The following is a 23,319-nucleotide window of genomic DNA, read 5'->3' as shown; positions in this document are numbered from 1 at the left end:
TTATATGCCAGCTAATCGGTGCAGCTCAGAGGGAGGTGAAGTCCTGGCCAGGCAGGGACAAAAGCACTGTTAAGCAAATTCTGGCCAGGTTGAAGGATACCTTTGACACCCGCACAGCAGCAGAGATTAAAATGAAGTTCTACGTGTACAAACAAAGGGTGCAGGACAGTGTACAGGACTATGATATAAAACTGCAGGAGGCGCTGCGGGCCATTAAACAGGTAGACCCGACAGTGTGCGAAATGAGGACAGATTGCTAACTGAGCAGTTTATCGACGAGCTCATGTCTAACGCTCACCGGACACAATTGCACATAATGGCTCTGCAAAACCCTGATCTGGACTTTTAAAGACCGAGCCATCCAGGTGCTGCGAGAATCAACCCCAAGTGGCACTGCACCCCTCTGGCGCCCAGCTATCACAAACCACCAGGCGTCCTTTTCCCCGGCAGCTGTGGAGGCTGACACACAAGTCCTAGATAATGACCCCTCTGCAGACCTACGCCTTCAGGTCCAAGAGCTGACCAAAAGTGTAGCTACACTAACCAAAACCGTGCAGGCCATGCAAGTGTCTCGAAAGGAAAGAATTCAGCTGGCTTCCAGTCAAGATGATGTCCCATGGCGACGACAGAGAAGAATTCCACCGACCAGAGGGAGAAACAGCGATCGCTACGACCAGAACGGACAACCCATCTGCCGCCGCTGTCAAAAGGCGGGGCACCTTAAAAGATTCTGCGATTTAAACGAGCAACCCCTGGGGCAGAGGGCCAACCCCAGGAGTAAGACGACCAGACCAACAAAGCTGGCAAGACAAGTACATGGGAGGACGACCGGTCCTACCAATCGTGCTTGATGGCATCCTGATGAACGCGTTACTGGACACTGGTTCCCAGGTGACAACGATGCCATATATCCTTTTCAAATGATACTGGACTGATTCAGACATTACCCGCAGTCCAGATGAACATATTAACATCTTTGCCAACAATGGTCAGCCCTTGCCTCAGGTGGGGTATAAAGAGGTGACCATAAAGGTTGGCCGAGTAGAATTGCCATCACAAGGTTTGATTATTGTAGATATTGATCACCGAGAAAGCCATCCTATGATAACCTTAGGTACCGATGTGATAGAGAATTGTCTTGGGGAAATTATTGTTTTGTTGCAACAGGTTGTGGAGACTGCCAGTTCGGGTCAGCTGCGAGTTCTGAAGAAAGAAATCAAAGCCCTGATGCAGAGACAACAGGTAGAGCTGTCTGGTGGAGAAGTCGGTAGTGTCCTAATGAGTGATCCATTCCCCATTGCAATGACCCCTAGAAGTGAAATGTTAATATGGTGTCGGACAGCAATCGGTCTCAGGCGTCAAGATTAGCAGGCCCTGGTAGAACCCGTGTACTTTTATAATAGGCCCACCATCTTGACTGCCAAGGGGGTAGTCGACGTCCGCAAAGGAAGAGTACCGATACGCATCCTGAATTGTAGCGAGAAAGAGGTCCACTTACCCCGGTATGCCACCCTTGCTAAGCTGTTCACTGTCAGTAACAATGCAATAAAGGCAGTGGAACCCTTGCCTCCGTCCAAACAGGCGGAGGACAATGGCTCCAAGGGGCAGGTGGAGGATTGGTGTCAGAAGCTACAAATAGGCACCGACCCCACCCCTTTGCACCAAAAGCATGGGGTGTACCGGGTGGTCCAAGAATATGAGCGAGTCTTTAGCAAGCACCCACTAGACTTTGGGCAGGTAAAAGGGGTCCAACATCATATCCCCACAGGAGATCATCCACCCATTAAAGAGAGGTACCGGCCTGTACCCACAGCTCACTTTCAATGTGCCAAGGGAATGTTGCGGGAGATGAAGGAGGCTGGGGTGATCAGAGATAGTTGTAGCCCCTGGGTAGCTCCATTAGTCCTCGTTAGAAAGAAAGATGGTACAATGAGGATGTGTGTTTATTATAGGCAGATTAACCGCATTACACATAAAGACGCCTATCCATTACCCAGAATTGAGGAATCATTAGCTGCACTAAGATGCTCTAACTATTTCTTCACTTTGGATCTCACCAGTGAGTATTGGAAGGTTCCCATGGCAGAGGTGGAACGCCCCAGGAAAATTCCAGCAGTTAATGGAGTGTTGCCTAGGACACGAAGACTTCGAAACCGTTCTGCTGTACCTAGACGATGTAATCGTCTACTCAAAGACATACGAAGACCACCTGGAGAACCTGGCCGAGGTGTTCAAAGCCCTATCTGGTTTTGGCTGGAAAGTAAAGCCGTCCAAGTGCCACCTGTTGAAACCCAAGGTGCAGTACCTAGGTCATGTGGTAAACGCCGGACGTGTAGCACCAGACCCTGAAAAAGTCACCGAGATTAAGGATTGGCCAAAACCCTCCACTATCAAAGAAGTGCGACAGTTCCTCAGGCTGGTAGGCTACTACAGGAGATTCATCAAGGGATTCACCAAGATAGTGGCACCCATGCAGGACCTCTTAGTAGGCCAGTCCAAGAAGGCCAAGAACCCGAGTCCTCCGTTCAACTGGAGTAAAAAAGAAGAATCCATCATTCGACTGAAGGTGGCTCTTACGGGAGACGAAGTCCTGGCCTACCAAAACTATGGCTAGCCCTTTATACTTTATATGGATTCCAGCAACGTGGGATTGGAAGTGGAGCTGTCCCAGGTACTGCAGGGCAGAGAGAGAGTGATTGCCTATGCCAGCAGGAAGCTCCGTCCCACGGAAAGGAACCCCGACAAGTATAGTTCCTTCAAGTTGGAGTTTCTGGCCATAGTCTGGGCTGTAACAGAGCGCTTCAAACACTACCTGGCTTCAGCGAAGTTTACCATTTTCACACACAATAATCCGCTGACCCACCTTGAAACGGCGAAGCTAGGTGCGCTGGAGCAGTGATGGATTGCCCGGCTGTCTAACTACAAGTTTACCATCAACTATCGGGCGGGGCATAAAAATGCTAATTCTGATGCCTTGTCCAGGATGCACAACTTGCCAGATGGAGGAGAAGACCCAGAAGAGCTGGAGGAGATAGAGCTACCGGCTTTCCATCATCACAGGGTGACCCAGTGCTCCCACTGTGTGTGGAAGAAGCGCTCCTCCAACAGAGAGGCCACGTTTAACCCATTGCCCCACCATGGATGGGGATAGCGACCCGGCTGTCCACCTAGTAAAGGAGTTGCTGACACAAGCTGACTCGCACCCTGGTCCAGATGCTCCACAGGAGACCCAACAGTTGTGGAAGGAGAAGGGCAAGCAGTTCATCTACGAGGGAAAGCTGTGTCGGAGAAGCATCAACTCCCAGACACACGAACTGGTCTGGCAAGTGGTAGTCCCAAAGCGGGAAGCGCCAACTGGTAGCCTTGGACCACGTGAAGCCAGCCCCAAGCCGGTCAGGCTATGTCTACGCTCTCACCATAGTAGACCACTACTCCTGGTTCCTGGTAGTAGTGCCAGTGAAGGAGCAGACGGCTAAGACAGCAGCCAAAGCGTTTCAACAACACTTTTGTCACCCGCACGGTTACTCTGAATGAGTGCTTACCGACCAAGGCCCAGCCTTTGATGCAGAAGTGTTTCAAGATTTCTGTAACTTGTATGGCTGCAAGAAAATAAGGACGACGCCGTATCATCACCAGACCAACGGGTTGTGCAAGAAAATGAACCAGGTGGTAATAAACCTATTGAAGACGTTGCCTCTTCAAGAACGTAGCATGTGGCCAGAAAGGTTACCAGATTTGGTGAACCTATATAACCACATCCCGATGAACTCCTCCAACTGTACACGCGCCTACTTGATGAGGGCAAGACCTGGCAAGTTACCTATTGGCTTAGACATGGGAGTTTTAACACCTGAGATGACATCACCAGATGCAGACTGGGATACAGAGTGGCAGCAACAATACCGCAAGGTGTAAGAATGTGTAGAGAGAAGTTTGTCCCAGGCGAGACAGAGGTAGGAGAGAACTTATAATCAGCACGCACCTGCAGTTCCCTTATCACCTGGAGAACAGGTACTCAAAAGGAAGAGACGAGTTCACAAATTTGATGATCAGTGGGAGGTCGAGCCATACACCATCTTACCTTCAAATTTGGACAACACCAAGGTATGCCTCATCAGTAAAGATGGAGGAGAGACTGTGGCGGCAGTCTCAAGAGACCACCTGAAGATATGCCCTGATCAATTGAGACACCAAGAGGAAGACCAAAACAGCCCCCAGCACACAGAAAAGGTGGAAGAGACGGTTCAAACCATCCTTGGAGAATTTCCCCGGTCTTGGACGCAGGTGAACCAAGCAATCGAGGTACCTATCCTGACCTTTCCCCAAGTAGCCTTACCGGAAGCCGCAGAGACTCTAGAACAGCAGAGAGACCAGACGGCCCCAGAAACAGATGCTTCATCAGCAGCGGATCAGGAGAATCTACCCCCTGTTAGCGGTGAATCTGTCATACCCATGGTGAGTCAAAGAAGTTGTAGAAGACTACCCAGCCTACTGGTGTTACCTCAGACTAACTGTAGTGTAGTCCACACTGAGCCTACCACACCAGCGGTAGACACTAGTGACCCGGGTAGGTCATTGTCAACAACTGTACTGCGTAGATCCACCCGTAGTACCATAGGTCAGCTCCCCACCCGTTATAGGGACTAAAGTCTAGTAAAATAATAGCGTATAGTATACAGTTGCAACCGTTAAGTATGAGAGCCTACAGAGACTTACTGTAAGAACTTTTAAGCAATCATGAATGTATATAGTTATTAAATTTATGGACAAATGGACCACAGGACTAGGTGTGGTCAGGACAATGTTGAATAAAGTTAATTGTTGGCCTTGAAAATAAACCACAGGCGTGGCCAAAAACCAGGCCCACCGACAAAGTGCCCTGAAGCCACGCCAAGGGACGATACACGAAGTGGGTTGAGGCGGTTCCCACCAACCAACCTTCAAGTGCCTGGAAAAAGACAATTCCTGGATAGTGGCGTAAAGACTAAGCGCCGCAATGACTGTTCCCAATTTTAGTTTGGTTTTCGTTGTTCTGCAATTTTTGCCTTTTTGAGACTTTGTAAACTATTTGTAATATGAATCGTTATTTTTGTTGATTGTTTAATTCTAAAGGTGTCCTCAGTCCGGGAGTACTGAATTTAACTAGGGGGGGAGTGTGGCACCCCAGGGGTCCGGTTGCTCAGCAGCATCCTAGGGCCCAGCGCCGCCACGAGGGAGCAACACTTGAAGAAGGCCCGAGCTGCTTGCCATACGGGTGAGGAATAGACGTTTTACAGCATAGCTTCAAGCAGCATGGCCAAAGAGAATAGCGCAGAGGGAAGGCCTACAACTCCACCTGGCGAGGTGGATCCCCAACTTGCTTCCACGCCGCCCGGACCTCCTCTACCAGCTAGTACCCATGTCCCGGTCTGCTCTGACAAACCGCAAGCAAAGATAAAGGAAACCGCCATTAATTTGTTGTCTGGTCATTACCTGCGCCCTCAGCCCTGAATTACACCGCACCAACAACATCTACCTCCACAATTCTTCATATACTGCCCTGGAGCTTACATTTGCCTGTGGATAGCTGAACCAACTCTGCTGCGTCACCATCAGCTCCAGTGGATCTGCACCGCAGCGGCGGCCCCATATAGCCACATACCACAGGTGGTGTCACGAACATTATCTCTAAAAACTTTATTCCCCCTTTACTTTTCCTTTAATTGACCGCCCTGGGTCACGGACCGGGTCACTGCCACCGTGACATAGCTATTGCTATATCTTCAGCACACAAGTGTTCCAGGGATACTGGGGGATCCCAGGACCCTGAGGTTGGTCGTGCAATTTCCTTCCATGGGCGACTCCTGTTCCTTGGTGGAGTGACTGAATTCATGGTAGACCCCTGGAGGGGTCTCACACTGGCTGGATATACCATTTTAACGTCTTTGGATGCAGTCTAATTTCCTGTTTCGTAATATTCGTCACCGGTGCTGTCACTCGAGCAAATCCACCAGTAGGAATCGTAAGCACAGTCTCACCTTGTACTAGGCCTTCCGAAAGTTTTGAGGAGTCTTTTGGGACGAACAGTCTTTTTTTTGATTTTTCTGCCTGGTTCTACTTGGACTCCACACCTCACCCCCACCATTTGGTTTGCAGGGATGATGGTTGGGCGCCAGCCTACCTTGACTTCTTTAAGGTCCATTGTATTCTGTGCTTTCTTTACTCTATGAATCACATTTTCCGCCACGGCGTTAGTTATGGCAAGAGATGTGGCAATTGCATCCACCACCAGCGTCCCTGACTTCTATTTCGTGATGACCTCACTGATTACATTATATCCAAGGATAGAATCCTCTGCCACGTTCTGATCACTAGTCACGAGAAAAGGTACCAAAAGCTCAATGGTGTTGCTGTTCTTCATGGCCCTCAGTTGGAAAGTCACTTCCACCGAGGCTATGAAAGGAATTTCGGTCTGGTTGACAGCTTTCCTGTGGAGTTCCACTGGTCCTAAGAGCTCTTTTAGTGACTGAAGGCAGGTATGTGGCAGGTAGCGCCTTCTCCATTCTTCATTTAAAAGGCCCTCTTGGGCTCCTGTGTCCCACAGTGCTTTTACCAAGAGTCCATCTAGCTGGCACTGTGTAAAGCACCTTTCACTGACTAGACTGATGAGGCAATCTCTACTGACCGAGGAATCCTCCTCCCGGGAGTACATCGTTTGAGCTACACACTGGGCACTAATGCCTCTGTCTCTCTTGCAGCTGTTGTAGACGTGAACACACTTGGGTATAGTACTGAAGCAGCCGTTTTACCTCATGCGCCGTTCTGGGGTTTGGTGAGATTTGGATTTGCTTCTGGGGCCTCCTCCGTATCGCGGTTACTAGTCGCCCCGCACTGGCAAACTCCTGCCTTTTAACCCAAACGACCGTGACCATTGGCATTCCTTGGCATAATGTCCTTCCTCACCACATTTTAGACAGTGGACACAAACCGTACTCTGATTTGATGAACGGCATGCTTCACAAGCCGGGTATCTTCTGTTTTGGAACCCACTCCTGAGTCTGAGGGATAAAGGTTGTGGCCTGGAATGAATCAATTTTTTCACCTCAATCAACTCGGCTCGCAGTTCTCCTATTACTTCCTCCCAGTCAGCGCTGGCAGTCCTTTCTTTTGTTGGTGATTTAAGGTTTCCTCTCGGAGGTGGCACTGAAAGGTCTCCATGATGATCTTCGGACTGGCCATAGGGGGTCTCCAACTTCAGCTGACTTATTTTGGTGATTTTAGGAGCAGAGCCTTTAACTTCTGTTCGCTCTCTGACTCCAAACTAGCTATCTTATTCATTTTTTCAACTGGCACTTCGTCGAGAATGACAGGATCTTCTAGTACTGTTTCAGCTGCAACTTGATGTCTTTGCTGATTAACCCCGTTCCTAATGATCTCAAGAACTTCTTCTGGACTAGTCCAGCATCAAACTTCTCCTCCACTTCTACATCTCTGGATGCAAACAACAGTCTATCTTTCAGTTCAATTGCTCTGAACAAGAAACTTTGGGGTGATTCATTATTTTTCTGTGAGAGGTTAATGAGTCGGTGGAATAATTCTGAAGTACTCTCTTCTTTATAGTGCCCTTTTAAAATCATCTTCAGCTGTTGCAAGGTCAATTGACTCTTCATTTCTAGCATACTACGGAGGTTCAGTCCTGGGCTGATAGCTTTCATCACCCCCTCAACGATCTCATATGGCTGGTAGCCTTTATGTAAGCCTGCATCGATCTGGTGCAACAAGTTCTTATAAGACAGTTTCTCTTTCTGTTCACACTCTCCAATCTGTCCCAGGATCTTGAATTCTTCCCTAATAGTGATTTGCGGTGTTAGAGAGGACTGTCTTCCTGATTTATCTAACCCGAGCAGAGTAAAGGTTCTGTCTGAGTCTGTTACCCTTTCAGAGGTTTTGGTCGATTCCTGTAGGTGTTGTTAGGGCTTTGAATTTTTCTTTCAATTCCTGTAGTTCTGTCTGCGGACAGAGATTCCCGCTTTTGGTAGTTGGTGCCACCCCTCTATCCTCCAATTTCAACCTGGTTAAAATCTGTGTTAGCTCCTGGAGGAACCTCCCCATGATGTCTTCGGCTTCTTTCTCCTCCAGTTCATCCATTTTTGCATTAATGGCAGCTAACTGTTGCCTGCGGTTGTGTGCTTTAGCAATCTGTTATTCTGACATGTTTATATGTTCTGCTACTGTTCTCAATTCTTCACAGGTTAACTGAAGAAGCAGCTCACTAATTCAGTCCATTTGTGTTTCCACATTCATTGCTGCTAGTGAGTTTTCTTTAGGGCTGGTCCCCTTTAACTGGTGTAGCAGGGTTTAATTGAGGTGCTGTGCTGCTGTGTTTTTCCAGACACTTTTCCTCTTCTCCCTCTACATGCTAATTCCCGCTCAGGATTCCCGGTACAGGCCACCAATGTTACACGCACGCCGCTAGGTTTAGATAGGGCGAGATAGGTTTTATGAATTCTTTGGAATCCTGGGGGAACCGTTACTCAGAGCGACCATAGGCTGCAGCTTCTCTCAGGCACACAATAGATTCAATTGCTGACCAGACACATCTGACAAGAGTCATTTTCAACAGTTTAACAGTGGAATTCAATCTGAAGCACGGCCAGTGCCATTCATGGATATTACAGCAACAATCTTCATTATAGTACAGTCTGAGTTTCTTGAGCATCTGGCTCCAGTAACTATACAGTAGTTTATTCACAAGGCACAGTATTACAGTCTCTTCAGTAGCATAATTCAGCATAGATTAGATCTCTTAGAAGCACACTTCTATGCATACACAACCACAGGCTTTTCCTTCACAAGGACACAATAGTATACAGTATTGTTTATCCTGCATGGAGATGGAGGGGGGAGGGTTTGAGGGGGGAGATGATCCCTGTGACACAATTCCTTCCATCCTTATCTTCCTGCCCAATAATACTCTGCAGGGTTAGTTGAGGGAGTTTATCTGACCAGTGTTTAGTTTCTCTCCTGATCTGAATCTTGTTCAGTTGCCTTCTGTCAGATCCAGAAGGGAGGGTCTCGGTCTAACACACCACCACCTTTCTCTTCGGCTTCAGCCAGACTACATTAACAAGTTCACCACAATCCCCCTGGGGCTCTGTTAAAACACTCCCTGTCTCCTGTGACTGTGTTAACCCCTCAAGTTGCTGGATGCTTCTGAAGCACATCACTTCCTGTCTCCTTTGCTTGTGTTATTTGTGACAGTTGCTGAGCGGTCGTATGAGCTGTCTGCCATTTTCTGCCAGCTACAGGAAATTTTGTGTTCCATTGCACTTAGTGCAGTTCCGCTACCATTTCATTCAATAAGCCAGATCAGTCCTTATTATCAATGTCCATTTTATATACGGACAAACTGGTAAACAGGGGATAAAAGGTTGTACATTCTCTTTTTCCATCTTCCACACAATACACGGAAAGTATTCAGACCCCTTTAAATTTTTCACTCTTTGTTTCATTGCAGCCATTTGGAAAATTCTAAAAAGTTAATTTTTTTTCTCATTAAAGAACACTCTGCACCCCATCTTGACTGAAAAAAATAGAAAAGTAGAATTTTTTGCAAATTTATTAAAAAAGAAAAACTGAAACATCACATGGTCATAAGTATTCAGACCCTTTGCTCAGACACTCATATTTAAATCACATGCTGTCCATTTCCTTGTGATTCTCCTTGAGATGGTTCTACTCCTTCATTGGAGTCCAGCTGTGTTTAATTAAACTGTTAGAACTTGATTTGGAAAGGCACACACCTGTCTATATAAGACCTCACAGCTCACAATGCATATCAGACCAAATGAGAATCATGAGCTCAAAGGAACTGCCCAATGAGCTCAGAGACAGAATTGTGGCAAGGCACAGATCTGGCCAAGGTTATGTGGCGCCCCTGAGGGTTCGGTCGCCACAGAGGTGTTGCATCTCAGCCAGAGATGTGGCATCTCACTCTCAAGTAAGGAAGGAGTACAGCTCAGGACCCTAACACCTGCATCCAACACGTCCACTTCAACAGGTCAGGGCGAGATTGCTCCTAAGGGAGAGCACAGTCCCTGGTCCCTGGCTGGAGTGGAGGGGAACCTAGAGAGGGGGAACCATGTAGTGGGTGTGGGTGGAGGAAGTAGCTCAGGTGAGCACAGGAGAAGGAGGTATAAATTGGGAAGCCATCTTAGAAAGACAGGCCAGTAAGAGGAGGAAAGTGAGGGGAGCAGAGGCTCTGCAGGCGCTCTGCTCCAGAGGTGGGCCTAGCCAGTGAGGCCCAAGTCTGAAGAGAAGGAGAGAAGAGAGGAGAGGGAGCAGAAGAAAGGCTCCAGGACCAGAAAGGACCCCAGGGGTACGGGCCGTGCAGAAGGCCACCCGTACGCCCGTATCTGCCAGGCGGTGGAGGGGACAGACCACCAAAAGGGAACCGGTCCCTCAACTAGCAGAAGACTGCACGTCTCATCTAGAAACCGGAGGCTGCAGTACTTTAATTCCTGTAGCCACAAGTCCACGCCAGTCTCACCGAAAAGGTAGCCACATAGGACCCAGGGGACGGAACAGACGTCGCCCGCCAAGGTACGAGGGTACCGTATTGGAGATATCGGGTGTGAGGTGCAGGGAAAAGGCCAGAGAGAGGACACAGAAGGGGGTCCTGCTAAGTACTCCGGAGCTACCTGGGGGTAGACTGAGCCCCTCCCTCAGTAAACAAAGGACGAAGAGGGCAGTTACATGAATCCCTGTAATCTGGACTGCAACAACTGTGAGTAAAGACCATGGGACTGCACTTACTTATCTCTGAGTTTCTTGCTGCGCCATCAACCCCTCCACTACAACGTTCAGCACAACCTGCAATATCTACACTGCCCTGGAGCTAGCGCTTCCTGTGGAGAGCCACACCATCCCTGCTGCAATAATATCAGCTTCAGAAGACTGCTCCGCAGCGGCGGCTCCCTTTGGCCGCATTCCACAGGTGGCATCACAAACTCTGTAAAAACTCTATAAATCCCCTATACATAACCCCTTTTATTGACCGACCTGGGTCACGGACCGGGTCACCGCCACTGTGACATTCCCCCAGCATCTTCCGGCCCAGCACCGGGTACCCCACGGCACAGGGGGCGCGTCAGTTACAAAAGAATTACTGCATTTATCAAGGTTCCTAAGAGCACAGTGGCCTCCATAATCCTTAAATGGAAGAAGTTTGGGACCACCAGAAGTCTTCCTTGACCTGGCCATCCAGCCAAACTGAGCAATTGTGGGTGAAGAGCCTTGGTGAGAGAGGTAAAGAAGAACCCCAAGATCACTGTGGCTGAGCTCCAGTGATGCAGTACGGAGATGGGAGAAAGGTCCACAAAGTAAACTATCAGTGCAGCCCTCCACCAGTCGGGCCTTTATGGCAGGGTGGCCTCTCCTCAGTGCAAGATATATGAAAGCCCGCATAGAGCTTGTTTAAAAATACATGAAGGACTCCCAGACTAAGAGAAATAAGATTCTCTATTCTGATGAGATGAAGATAGACCTTTTTGGCGATAATTCTAAGCAATATGTGTGCAGAAAACCAGGCACTGCTCATCACCTGCCCAATACAATCCTAACAGTGAAACATGGTGATGGCAGCATCATGCTATGGGGGTGTTTTTCAGCTGCAGGGACAGGGCGACTGGTTGCAATTGAAGGAAACAGCCAACTACAGAGATATCCTGGATGAAAACCTCTTCCAGAGTTCTCTGGACCTCAGACTTGGCCGAAGGTTCACCTTCCAACAAGACAATGACCTTATGCACACAGCTAAAATAACTAAGGAGTGGCTTCAGAACAATTCTGTGACCATTCTTGACTGGCCCAGGCAGAGCCCTGACCTAAACCCAACTGAGGATCTCTGGAGAGACATGAAAATGGCTGTCCGCCAACGTTCACCATCCAACCTGACAGAACTAGAGAGGATCTGCAAGGAAGAATGGCAGAGGATGCCCAAATCCAGGTGTGGAAAACTTGTTGCATCATTCCCAAGAAAACTCATGGCTGTACTAGCTCAAAAGGGTGCTTCTACTCAATACTGAGCAAAGGGTCTGAATACTTATGACCATGTGATATTTCAGTTTTTCTTTTTAAATAAATTCGCAAAAATTTCTACATTTCTGTTTTTTTCAGTCAAGATGGGGTACAGAGTGTACTTTAATGAGAAAAAAATGAACTTTTTAGAATTTACCAAATGGCTGCAATGAAACAAAGAGTGAAAAATTTAAAGGGGTCTAAATACTTTCCGTACCCACTGTATGTGTGTGTAACATGCAGTGCTTGAGTATGTAGCATCCACATTTATAAATCCCAGCAGAGCAGACAAGAGTTCATAGGTGTAAAAATGTCAGTTATCGCCCAACGAACAAGCAAACTCAAGCTACTCATTTATAGGGTGATTGGATTGTTTATGATGGAACAAAAATCATTGTTTTCTGCAGCACATCGCCCAATGTGACCTGCAGATGTGCTGCTGATAATACGATACTTTATAGGGACAGATTGATCTTCTAGCGATCGTTCTGTGCCCATCATTCTCCCTCAACCAGTGTAAAAAGGCCAGGAAACAAGCACTGAACGACTTCAATATTCTCGATCACGCTCATTTAATGGCCTAAACTCAGCACATGTAAATGTGACACGCCCCCTGAGCCGTGGGGTACCCGGAGCCGGGCCGGTAGATGCTGGGGGTTGTAGTCACTGTGGCGGTGACCCGGTCCGTGACCCAGGGCGGTCAATCCATGGGGAATTGTATATGGGTTTGTATAATGTCCGACTACACCACCTGTGGAGTGCGGATAATAGGGGCCGCCGCTGCGGAGCAGTCCTCTGAAGCGAATGGTTTGGCAGCAAGGGTGGTATAACTCCCACAGGAAGAGTGTAGCTTCAGGGCAGTGTGGGTGGATGATGGTGGTTGTTCTGCAGGGAGTCAGTAATAAACACGGAGTCAGTGGGATGCAGTCTCAGGTCCTTTACTCACAGTTGTTTCATTCCAAGTCATCACTGCAGATCACGACTTCCCACATCGTCCTGTGTTTACTCAGTGAGGGGCTCAGTCCACCCCCAGGTAGCTCCGGAGTACTTAGCAGGACCCCCTTCTGTATGTCCTTCCTCTGGCCCTCTCCCTGCACTTCACACCTAGTGACTCCAATCCGTTGCCCTCGGGCCTTGGCGGGCGACGTCTGTTCTGTCCCCTGGGTCCTATGTGGCTACCTTCTTAGTGAGACTGGTGTGGACTTTTGGCTAATGGTACATAAAGTGCTGCAGCCTCCGGTTTCTAGTTGAGCCTTGCAGTTCTCCACTAGTTAAGGGGACCGGTTCCCCTTATCTGGCCTGACCCCTCTACCTCCTTCGGTTCCTGGAGCCTTCCTGCTCCCACTCCTCTCTTCTATCCTTCAGTCCTGGGCCTCACAGGCTAGGCCCGCCTCTGGAGCTGAGCTCATACAGAGCCTCTTCTCCCGTCACCTTCCTCCTCTGACTGAACTAACTGACTGAACTAAGATGGTGTCTCTATTTTATACAGCTTCCTTTCAAGTGCTCCCAGGATCTACTTCCTCCACCCACACCCACTACATGGTTCCCCCTCTCTAGGTGGTTCCCCCCACTCCAGCCAGGGACCAGAGACTGTGCTCTCCCATAGGAGCAATCTCGCCCTGTCCCCCGGAAATGTGGTGTAATGAATGCAGGTGTTAGGGTCCTGAGCTGTACTCCTTCCTTACCTGAGAGTGAGATACCACACCTCTGGGTGAGATGCAGTACCCCTGTGGTGACCGAACCCTCAGGGGCGCCACACCACCCCCTGGTAAAACACAGCACGTCTGCGGGCTGGAACAGTGTAAAAAGAATTTTAAAGACATGCAAAAACTTTTAGGATGCACCGCATATAAGAGCATAAACCACATTTCTTCCCTTTATGGGAGGTACACTTCTTTTAACGTTACTGGTTTCGTTTCTTTATCAAAACATTATGAGACCTTTTAAAGAACATTTCTCTTTACACTTATAAAAACATTATAAAACTTTTTCACATATACAAACACTTCTTTTGCATATAAAACATTTTCTCTTATACACATTCTATCAGGTCACAGCATAATCTGCAACCAGGTGTCCATTTTTCCTTGACAAGGTGCAATTTGAGGGACCCGTTCAAAACCCTCCACGGAGGCTCTGGGGTGGCTGCAGGGCATAGATGATCCAAGTTTTGGACCACGTCTTCAGCCACCTCCAAAGAGTTTTTGTTCAGTGGTCTCGGTTCTGAAAATATAAAACCAATAGGGGGCACCTCAAAAGGTGCAACTATTTACAGGAAGTGTCTGCTCCCAGTCCTCAGCCGGTCAGTTTTTGGACCCGTTCTCGGTAACTAAGTAGACGGGTTAAATGTTCAATCAAACTTTAACTTGCAGTGTCCATTCTGCATGGGTACGGGTGACTACTTGCAGTCTTTAATAGGAGTGCTCCCTCTGGGGAGGCTCTTGTTCACAATAAGCTGACCCAGCCGGGTCTTCAGCTTCGCAGAGGTAGAAGTCGCTCTCTTCCTCCATCTTGTGGACATCGAGGGCATACCAGCCCCTTACTCCTCGGTGACGGGTGTAAGTCACTGTGTCTCCGGGGTAGAGGTCCCAATCAGGGTGACCCGCTTTTAGGTGAAATTCCACGTCCCTCCTGTTAACAAACAAGTCATCGTCTGTGTGCGGGTCCCGAATGAACCCCCATCCGGCCTCTAAGTTGAATTTTACTATGGTCCCTTCTTCCCTAGGACCGTGGGTGGCTTTGTTGGCCCTGCGGGCCCGGGTCTTTTCCTCCATGTTCTGGTCCTCTAATTTCTCCCACCACACACGCCGTAAGTTGCGCTACTTTTCTAACTGGACCAGCTGTTGGTGGCAGAACTCCTTCCTACGAGCCGCCGCTGCCCTTGACTCCTGGGTAAACCTCATCAGGTCTTCCCCAGAGTGGTCCCACTCAAACTGGGCCTCGTCTTTCGGCAACTGGAAGACGGTAGCGGGCTGCGGAGTGGGCAGGAGCGGGGGCCTCTGGTCCTCTACCTCCGCGGACCAGTCCCACCCGCGTCGATACACCCATTCGGCGGTCGGGGGAGACGGCTCCTGCAGGGGACCCAGAAGCTGACCGGCATCGCTAGTGCCCGGAGGTAGTGGTGTCGGGGTCCGCGGGGTGTGCAGGGCGGGCGCGCCCGGGACTTGTGGGGCTTGCGGCGGGATCAGGAGCGGGCCGCCCCTGGTGGCGCCCGGGGTCGGAGGGCTTGGCTGTGGGGCTAGAAGCGGGTCGCCACTGGTAGCGCCCGAGGTCGGAGGACTTGGTTGTGGGCCTTGCTGCGGGGTCAGGAGCGGGCTGGTGTTGGTAGCGCCCGGGGTCAGCGGCTCCACCAGAGGGCCCAGGAGCAGGTCGACCCTGGCAGCGCCCGGGACAGGGAGACTCCTCCTACCTGCTCCCGCGGCCGCTCCTGCATCACGTGTCACCTCCTGACGCTGGTCGGGATCAGTCAAGGCTGGTGCACCGCCGGTGCTTGGTAGCGTCGTCGGCTGCCGGTTCGCCATCCGCTGTTCCATCTCCCGCCTCCACCCGGTGATGGCGTCTCGCTGGGCCCTCTCCATCCTCCGGCCAAGGTCTTCCATTCCAGAGCGGAGGAACTCCGAGTCCTCCTGGGGCAGCTTAGCCACTAGCTCCTCCAGGGTGTAGGGTGCTGCGGACTGCAGCAGGCCGCTGACTGGGGCTCTGGTGCTGCCGTCCTCCATCTTCCCTACTGGGTGCGCTCTGTCTAGACTGATCCAGACCACGCCCTGTATCCCAGTTTTCTTTTCTCCTCTCCCCTTTTGGGGGCACTCCCACGGCAGTTTGTTGCGGTCCCAAGGCAATCTGCTGTCGGTCACTTTCAGGGTCAGCCACCCCACCTTGATGGACACACTTGCATACATGACCACTACTGTTTGGGGCGGGCTCCGCTTCTGGTGCCTTTCTGGGACCTGGCCCACGATGCGAGGTGGTTTATGGTCGTCTTTTAGCACGCACATAATGGCGCCCGTTCTTCTGGGGCGGGCGCCACATTTAGTAGAAAACACAGTCTTTAGGCACGCGATACACGGTATTAATGGGTGGGCTCATATCCTGCCGACTACGCCAAACTTGACGCGCCCCCTGGGCCGTGGGGTACCCGGAGCCGGGCCGGTAGATGCTGGGGGTTGTAGTCACTGTGGCGGTGACCCGGTCCGTGACCCAGGGCGGTCAATCCAAGGGGAATTGTATATGGGTTTGTATAATGTCCGACTACGCCACCTGTGGAGTGCGTCTAATAGGGGCCGCAGCTGCGGAACAGTCCTCTGAAGCTGATGGTTTGGCAGCAAGGGTGGTATAACTCCCCACAGGAAGAGTGTAGCTTCAGGGCAGTGTGGGTGGATGATGGTGGTTGTTGTGCAGGGAGTCAGTAATAAACACGGAGTCAGTGGGATGCAGTCTCAGGTCCTTTACTCACAGTTGTTTCATTCCAAGTCATCACTGCAGATCACGACTTCCCACGTCGTCCTGTGTTCACTCAGTGAGGGGCTCTGTCCACCCCCACGTAGCTCCGGAGTACTTAGCAGGACCCCCTTCTGTATGTCCTTCCTCTGGCCCTCTCCATGCACTTCACACCCAGATACTCTAATCTGGTCCCCTTTGGCGACGTCTGTTCTGTCCCCTGGGTCCTATGTGGCTACCTTCTTAGTGAGACTGGTGTGGACTTTTGGCTAACGGTACATAAAGTGCTGCAGCCTCCGGTTTCTAGTTGAGCCTTGCAGTTCTCCACTAGTTGAGGGACCTGTTCCCCTTATCTGGCCTGACCCCTCTACCTCCTGGAAGGAGCGGGCGTACGGGTGGCCTTCTGCACGGCCCGTACCGCTAGGGTTCCTTCGGTTCCTGGAGCCTTCCTGCTCCCACTCCTCTCTTCTCTCCTTCAGTCCTGGGCCTCACAGGCTAGGCCTGCCTTTGGAGCAGAGCTCATACAGAGCCTCTGCTCCCGTCACCTTCCTCCTCTGACTGAACTAACTGACTGAACTAAGATGGTGTCTCTATTTTATACAGCTTCCTTTCAAGTGCTCCCAGGATCTACTTCCTCCACCCCATCCACTACATGGTTCCCCCTCTCTAGGTGGTCCCCCCGACTCCAGCCAGGGACCAGGGACTGTGCTCTCCCGTAGGAGCAATCTCGCCCTGTCCCCCGGAAATGTGGTGTAATGAATGCAGGTGTTAGGGTCCTGAGCTGTACTCCTTCCTTACCTGAGAGTGAGATACCACACCTCTGGGTAAGATGCAGTACTTCTGTGGCGACCGAACCCTCAGGGGCGCCACAAATGCAACCTAAATGCTTGATAATATGTTAGCATTTAGGACACACTTTAAACTTGTGCCCAGAGCCCCACTTTGTCTAAAACTGGCCTTGCTGGTTTAAAGCATCTTCTGTCTTCTTCACCCTGCATTGAAACTTCCAGCTCAACCAGGCCTCTGACATTTTTGTGAACCATGCCATCGTTGAGCACGTTGCCACTGATGTGCATCCCCAGAGGCAATAACTAAAGCTTGGGTGACGCACGTCGCAACGTTCTGATGTCATTATGTGTGCCATGACGGTATAGTGTGCAGTGGCGTTAAAGTCCTGGTCGAACCAGAGGACCCAGACCTCTAAACCAGGTCAAAGAAGATGTGCATGATTAATGAGGAACATTACATTTGTGGCAAATTAGTTTGATAGAAAACATGTATATAAGTCACCATGTGTTTATTGAATTCATAAAGTATAAAATATTCCCTCCTCACAGTGATATGTATATTCTGCGGTATTGTAAAGTTCAATTAAAGCGCCATTACACTGTCACATATTATTGATTGACTTCTTTATTAACTTCATTCAAGGTGGGTTATGTAGAAGCTCGCGTTAGAAGTCAGGGCAATAGCCCTAAAATGTGCCCCGATGATAATGATGACAAAGGGACTTTGACTCACGAAGAGTCAACCTTCAGCACTCAGGAGAGGAAAAACCCCTAGTGGAGGAAACCTCTAGGGAACCTTGGCTGAAGGACTGCCCTTCCCTTAGGCTGCAGATGTTCATTGATGAGAGCCGAGACCGAGCCCGGAATCTGTCTCATGGTGCAGCAGGTAAGTCACTCGATTTGTGATTATATCTAGCTGCAGAAAGTCTATCAAATGTTTTATCCACTGATGAGAACAGAGACCAAGTCCGGAATCTGTCTCATGTGCAGTAGGTATCTCACTTTATCTGTGAGTGAATCTAGCTGCGGAAAGTCCAGTAACTGTCGTATCCAGTGGTGGAGATCAGAGACCGAGTTCGGAATCTGTCTCGTGTGCAGTAGGTATCTCACTTTATCTGTGAGTGCATCTAGCTGCAGAAAGTCCAGTAAATGTCGTATCCAGTGGTTGAGTTCAGAGACCGATCCCGGAATCTGTCTTATGATGCAGAAGGAAACTCACTTGTTCTGTGAGTGCATCTAGCTGCGGAAAGTCCAGTAAATGTCGTATTCATTAAAGAGAACAGAGACAGAGCCCGGAATCTGCCTCATGATGCAGTAGGTATCTCACATACTCTGTGAGTTCGTCTAGCTGCAGAAAGTCCAGTAAATGTCATATCCAATGAAGAGAACAGAAACCAAGCCTGGAATCTGCATCTTTGTGTTGATGTACAGTTGTCATCTCCAGCTGGATCCCATATTCATTGTGGGAACACAGCGAGACCCCGCTCTGACTCACCTGGAAAATATATGTTACAAAATCAGCAAAAGAGTAATGATTAATATATGTACATGGCAACAGATTATAATGAGTTTGGCAACAGAAGAAGTTTACATATCATCCATTATTTCTAGATTATAATACACTACTATGTAATATATAGTGGCCATTATTTAATGTCTATGTTCAGGTATGTTCTACACATTATCATTGCTGTGATAGGAATAGTACCCTGCCTATTATTTTTTTTGATCTTGTAGGATTAGATTATCTCTTACTAGCAATCCCTCCTTCATGGTACATATGATAGATACATATACAGCCATTTACAGCACTCCACCCCGTTTCCTTTAACTCCAAGAAAAAGCTGTGATGGTGAAACGACTGTCAGGGTTGGTACTACAGCATGTCTAAACGTACTTGGCACTGACATTGATATTGAGCACTTTTTATCGTGCTATCAGCTCCTGTGATTACATTTGCATTTTAAGCCAGTATTGCTGTATATGCATAATGTGATCATGATTAAATATTCATTTTATTGTTTTTGCCATTACCACCCACTCTACTTCGTGTGTTTAATTTGTTAGTCATGTGATCAGCCATTTTTTATACTGTATATTGTGATTTATTAAGGATAATTTATATTGTATCATATTTGTGATTCAAGAATAACACCCATTCTCATGTAGTCCAGCAAGTCTTGGCTCACAGACTGATGATTTAACTTGTATAAAGAAATATAATGCTTTCGACGTTTAGGTCGGTAATGCCCAATTTCTAATTATTAAGCCTATTGCCTGTTAATACTAAAATATAACATATATCACAAAACATGCACATAAGCCCTAAGAACTTACATTTGGTTTTGGCTGGCATAAGCCAGAAGTTCCTGAAAGACAATCTTCATGAGGAGGTTAGTTTTCTCAATGTCTTTGTCCAGGTCAAGATCTTTATCAAAATTTTGAGGAGGCAGAGTAGTAGACGGAGAAGGATTCAGAGGAGGAGGTGGAATCTGTTCTCTGTCCTCTTGTTCTGAAAAATACAGTGGTTATAAGATTAGTTGTTCATTAATGGACATTGATTCTACTGTCAATCTGGGGTCGGAGAGCCGGAAAATACTGGGAAATTGCTTTAACTGAAATTCAATAATAAATTGCTTTTAATAGTAGATTTTAATTTATGCATGTTATGTAAATTAGAAGAAGAGATGATATTCATGGTACTAATCCACAAAGAAAAAATGAGCTTACTGTCAGAGGAGACGATCACATCCTCATATGGGTCCATATTGATTCTGACATAGTGGGGACCACTAGAGATGTTGGTGTCTGTGTGGACATCGCTCTCTTCAGCCATGGGTCCATGAGGAGCTTCATCATTTATAATGGTTGTTTCATCCCCATGTTCTCCTGTAAAACAAAACAGTGAAATCAGCATTTCAAAAGGAAAAACTTCTATTTGTTTCTTCTAGATTGTTTCCTCTATGTCTACGGTACATTCACTTGCTATATCTATTAACCCCTTCAAGACATGGTGATTTTCTGTTTGTTTGTTTTCCCTCTCCTTAGTTATAACTTTTTTATTTTTCCATCAGTATAGCCGCATGAGGGCTTGTTTTCTGCAGAATGAATTGTACTTTTGAATGGCAGCATTCATTCTACCACATACTGTACTGGAAGACAAGAAAAACATTCCAAGTGTGTTGAAATTGCAAAAATAGTGCAATTCCACAATTGTTTTTTTTTTTTTTTTTTGTTTACCATATTTACTTTATGGTAGAAGAGATCTGGCAATATGATTCTCTAGTTCAGTACAATTACGTAGATACAGATACCAAACATGTATAGTTTGTTTGTTTTTTTTTTTACTTAAAGGGGTTTTCCCACGAACAAAGTACATTTCAATCAATAGATCTTGGAATAATAATCATTTCCACAATTGGATGTGTTAAAAAAAATGTCCCTGTGCTGAGATAATCTTATAAATGTGCCCCTGCTGTGTACTGTGTACTGGCTGTGTCTGACCATACAGGAACACAGTCTGATCATACCACAGCTCCTGGGCAGGGGAGAAAGCAAAAGAGTATACAGACATTACAGCAGGGGATCGCAGCTGATTTTTTTTATGAGGAAAAATATTTAATTACTTCTTTTTAAGCAATGTTTTACCTCAAAGAAAGAATCAGCTGTGATCCCCGGCTGTTCTGTCTGTATACTCATGTTTCCTCCCCTGCCCAGGAGATGTGGTATGATCAGACCATATTCCTGCACGGTCAGACACAGCCATTACACAGTACACAGCAGGGGAACATTTATAAGATTATCTCAGCACAGAAACATTTTTTTTCATCCCATCCAATTGTGGAAATTATTATTATTCAAAGATCTATTGATTAAAATGTTGATTAAAATTAACTTTGTTCCAGGCACAACCCCTTTAAGTGGTAAAAAAAAAATGGAAACTAAAATAAAAAATACTTTTGTCACCATTTTCCCGAGACCCATGACATTTTCATTTTTCAGGATATGGGGCCAGGTGAGGACTTTTAGCGATCTGAGCTGATGGTTTTACTGATACAGTTTTGGGATAGATATGATGTTTTGATCGCCTTTTATTGCATTTTATTGCAATGTTGTGGTGGCCAAAAAAATGTAATTTTGTCATTTTGATTTTTTTCTCATTACGCCATATACTGATCGGATTAATTTACTTTGTATTGTGATAGATTGGACTTTTACAATTGCAGCAATATCAAATATGTGTATATTGCTTTATTTTTAATAGGGCAATAGGGGGTGATTTGAACTTTCGTGCTTTTTTTTTTTACTGTATTTGTTGAAGCTGCGATCATCCGATCATCAGCAATGCTATGTATAGTAAAAATCACTGTCCACTATCAATGCCAGCCACGGCTGGCTTTCACGGGAGGATCGTAATGACAGACACAGCCGGCTGTCATGACAAGCAATTGGCGCTCCACGATCACATCATGAGCGTGACGATGGGCGCATATGTGTCACCCTGGCCTGGATGCCACAAGTGTAATTAAAGCTGTGTCTGAGAGCAAGGGGGAGGTTCTCTAGTCAGGGGAACATTAGCATGCAATGCCTCCTGTCTCAGGCCAGTAGGGGGAGCTGGCTGCCCCTATAAAAGCTGGTACTGGGGGCAGGGTTAGAGAGAACTTGATGGCCTGTCTCAGCACTGAGACTTGTCCCAGAGCAGAGCAGGGACAGACAGTCGTATTGCACCTAAGAGGAAGTGTGGCAGGAGGAGAGCCACAAGCCAGAGACAAGAGGCGAAAAGAGCCTGTCTTGGCAGATAAAAGACTTACTTTACCAGACTTTGGTGTCTGAGGCTGGGAGGATTCCACATCCTCCAGCAGATAACCAGTCCGCAAGGGACTGTATATTCCTTGGCCTAAGAAGCCTGGAGGCCCTGCCACAACAGAAGGGACCAGCAAAGCCGTACAAGGCTGGGAGCAGAAAGGAACCCACGTTGCAGGCCATACAGGCGAGAATACACGGAAAGCTCGGAAACGTGGGCTGTTACCCTACAACGAGGAGATAGCCAGAAGGAGCACAGAAAGCACGGTAGGCCTACACCCTCACCCTGACCAGGGCCAATTTCCCCGTTGCTCTCAGACATCCAGGTCCCCTCCTAGCCGGGACTGTTTCTGGGTCAATTTACCTGTTCTAGTAAAGACCCTGGACTGCAACCTGTTGTCTGTGTGCTCCTTGCTCCTCCAGCACTATCAGCACTGGGACTCTCACTACGATCACTCCCAACATCCACTACACTGCCCTGGGGCCGCACTCTTCCCGTGGGGAGTCACACCATCCCAGCTGCACACATCATCAGCCCCAGCGGTCTGCCTTGCAGCGGCGGTACCTAATGACCGCAAATCCACGGGTGGCGTAGTCGGACATTATCAGCAGAACGTAGCAGACTACCATTGGCCTGACCACCCTGAGCCACGGAACCGGGTCGCCACTACTACCCCCATCGTCTCCCTATTGCCCGGATCCGAGTGCCCCACGGCCCAGGGAGCGAGTCAGCTTTGACGTAGTCGGCAGGATTTCGTGCCCGCAACCACCGGGTACTGGGTGCCTGAAAAAGACTTTTGTAACTTACCTGTGGCGAAGTTTCCTGCCATCAGACGCCATTTTGGACCGTTTCCCGCCGTCTTCTGCCGTCTTCCCGCCATCCGCAGCTGCTTCCCGCCATCGGACGCCATCTTCAGGACGCCGCGCGGGAAGAAGAGGGGCATGGACGTCAAAACCGCGCGAGATCCGAAGCTCCGCCCCACGCACCGATGCTGCGCAAGGTCCTGGAAGGGAGAGAGAGCGACGCTGACGTCATCAGGATGCGACGCCAGGTCCTCGTCCATAGCAGCAGCAGCGGAGCCGCGGCCTACAGAAGAGGATCGTCGGAAGGTAGGCCACGCTTAACTAGGGGGGAGGAAGATGTCGGATACAGAGGCGCCCACTACCACCAACGCAGCTGCAGCAGCGGTGATGCCCTTTTCCCTGCCCTACATCCCTGGAGCGGCCTGGCTGC

The sequence above is a fragment of the Phyllobates terribilis genome, unplaced genomic scaffold (assembly GCF_046119375.1).
Source record: "Phyllobates terribilis strain yellow unplaced genomic scaffold, ASM4611937v1 Scaffold_2__4_contigs__length_985480577, whole genome shotgun sequence".
Classification (NCBI taxonomy): Eukaryota; Metazoa; Chordata; class Amphibia; order Anura; family Dendrobatidae; genus Phyllobates; species Phyllobates terribilis.
The sequence above is the reverse complement of the archived record's forward strand: the minus strand, read 5'-3'. Positions refer to the sequence as shown.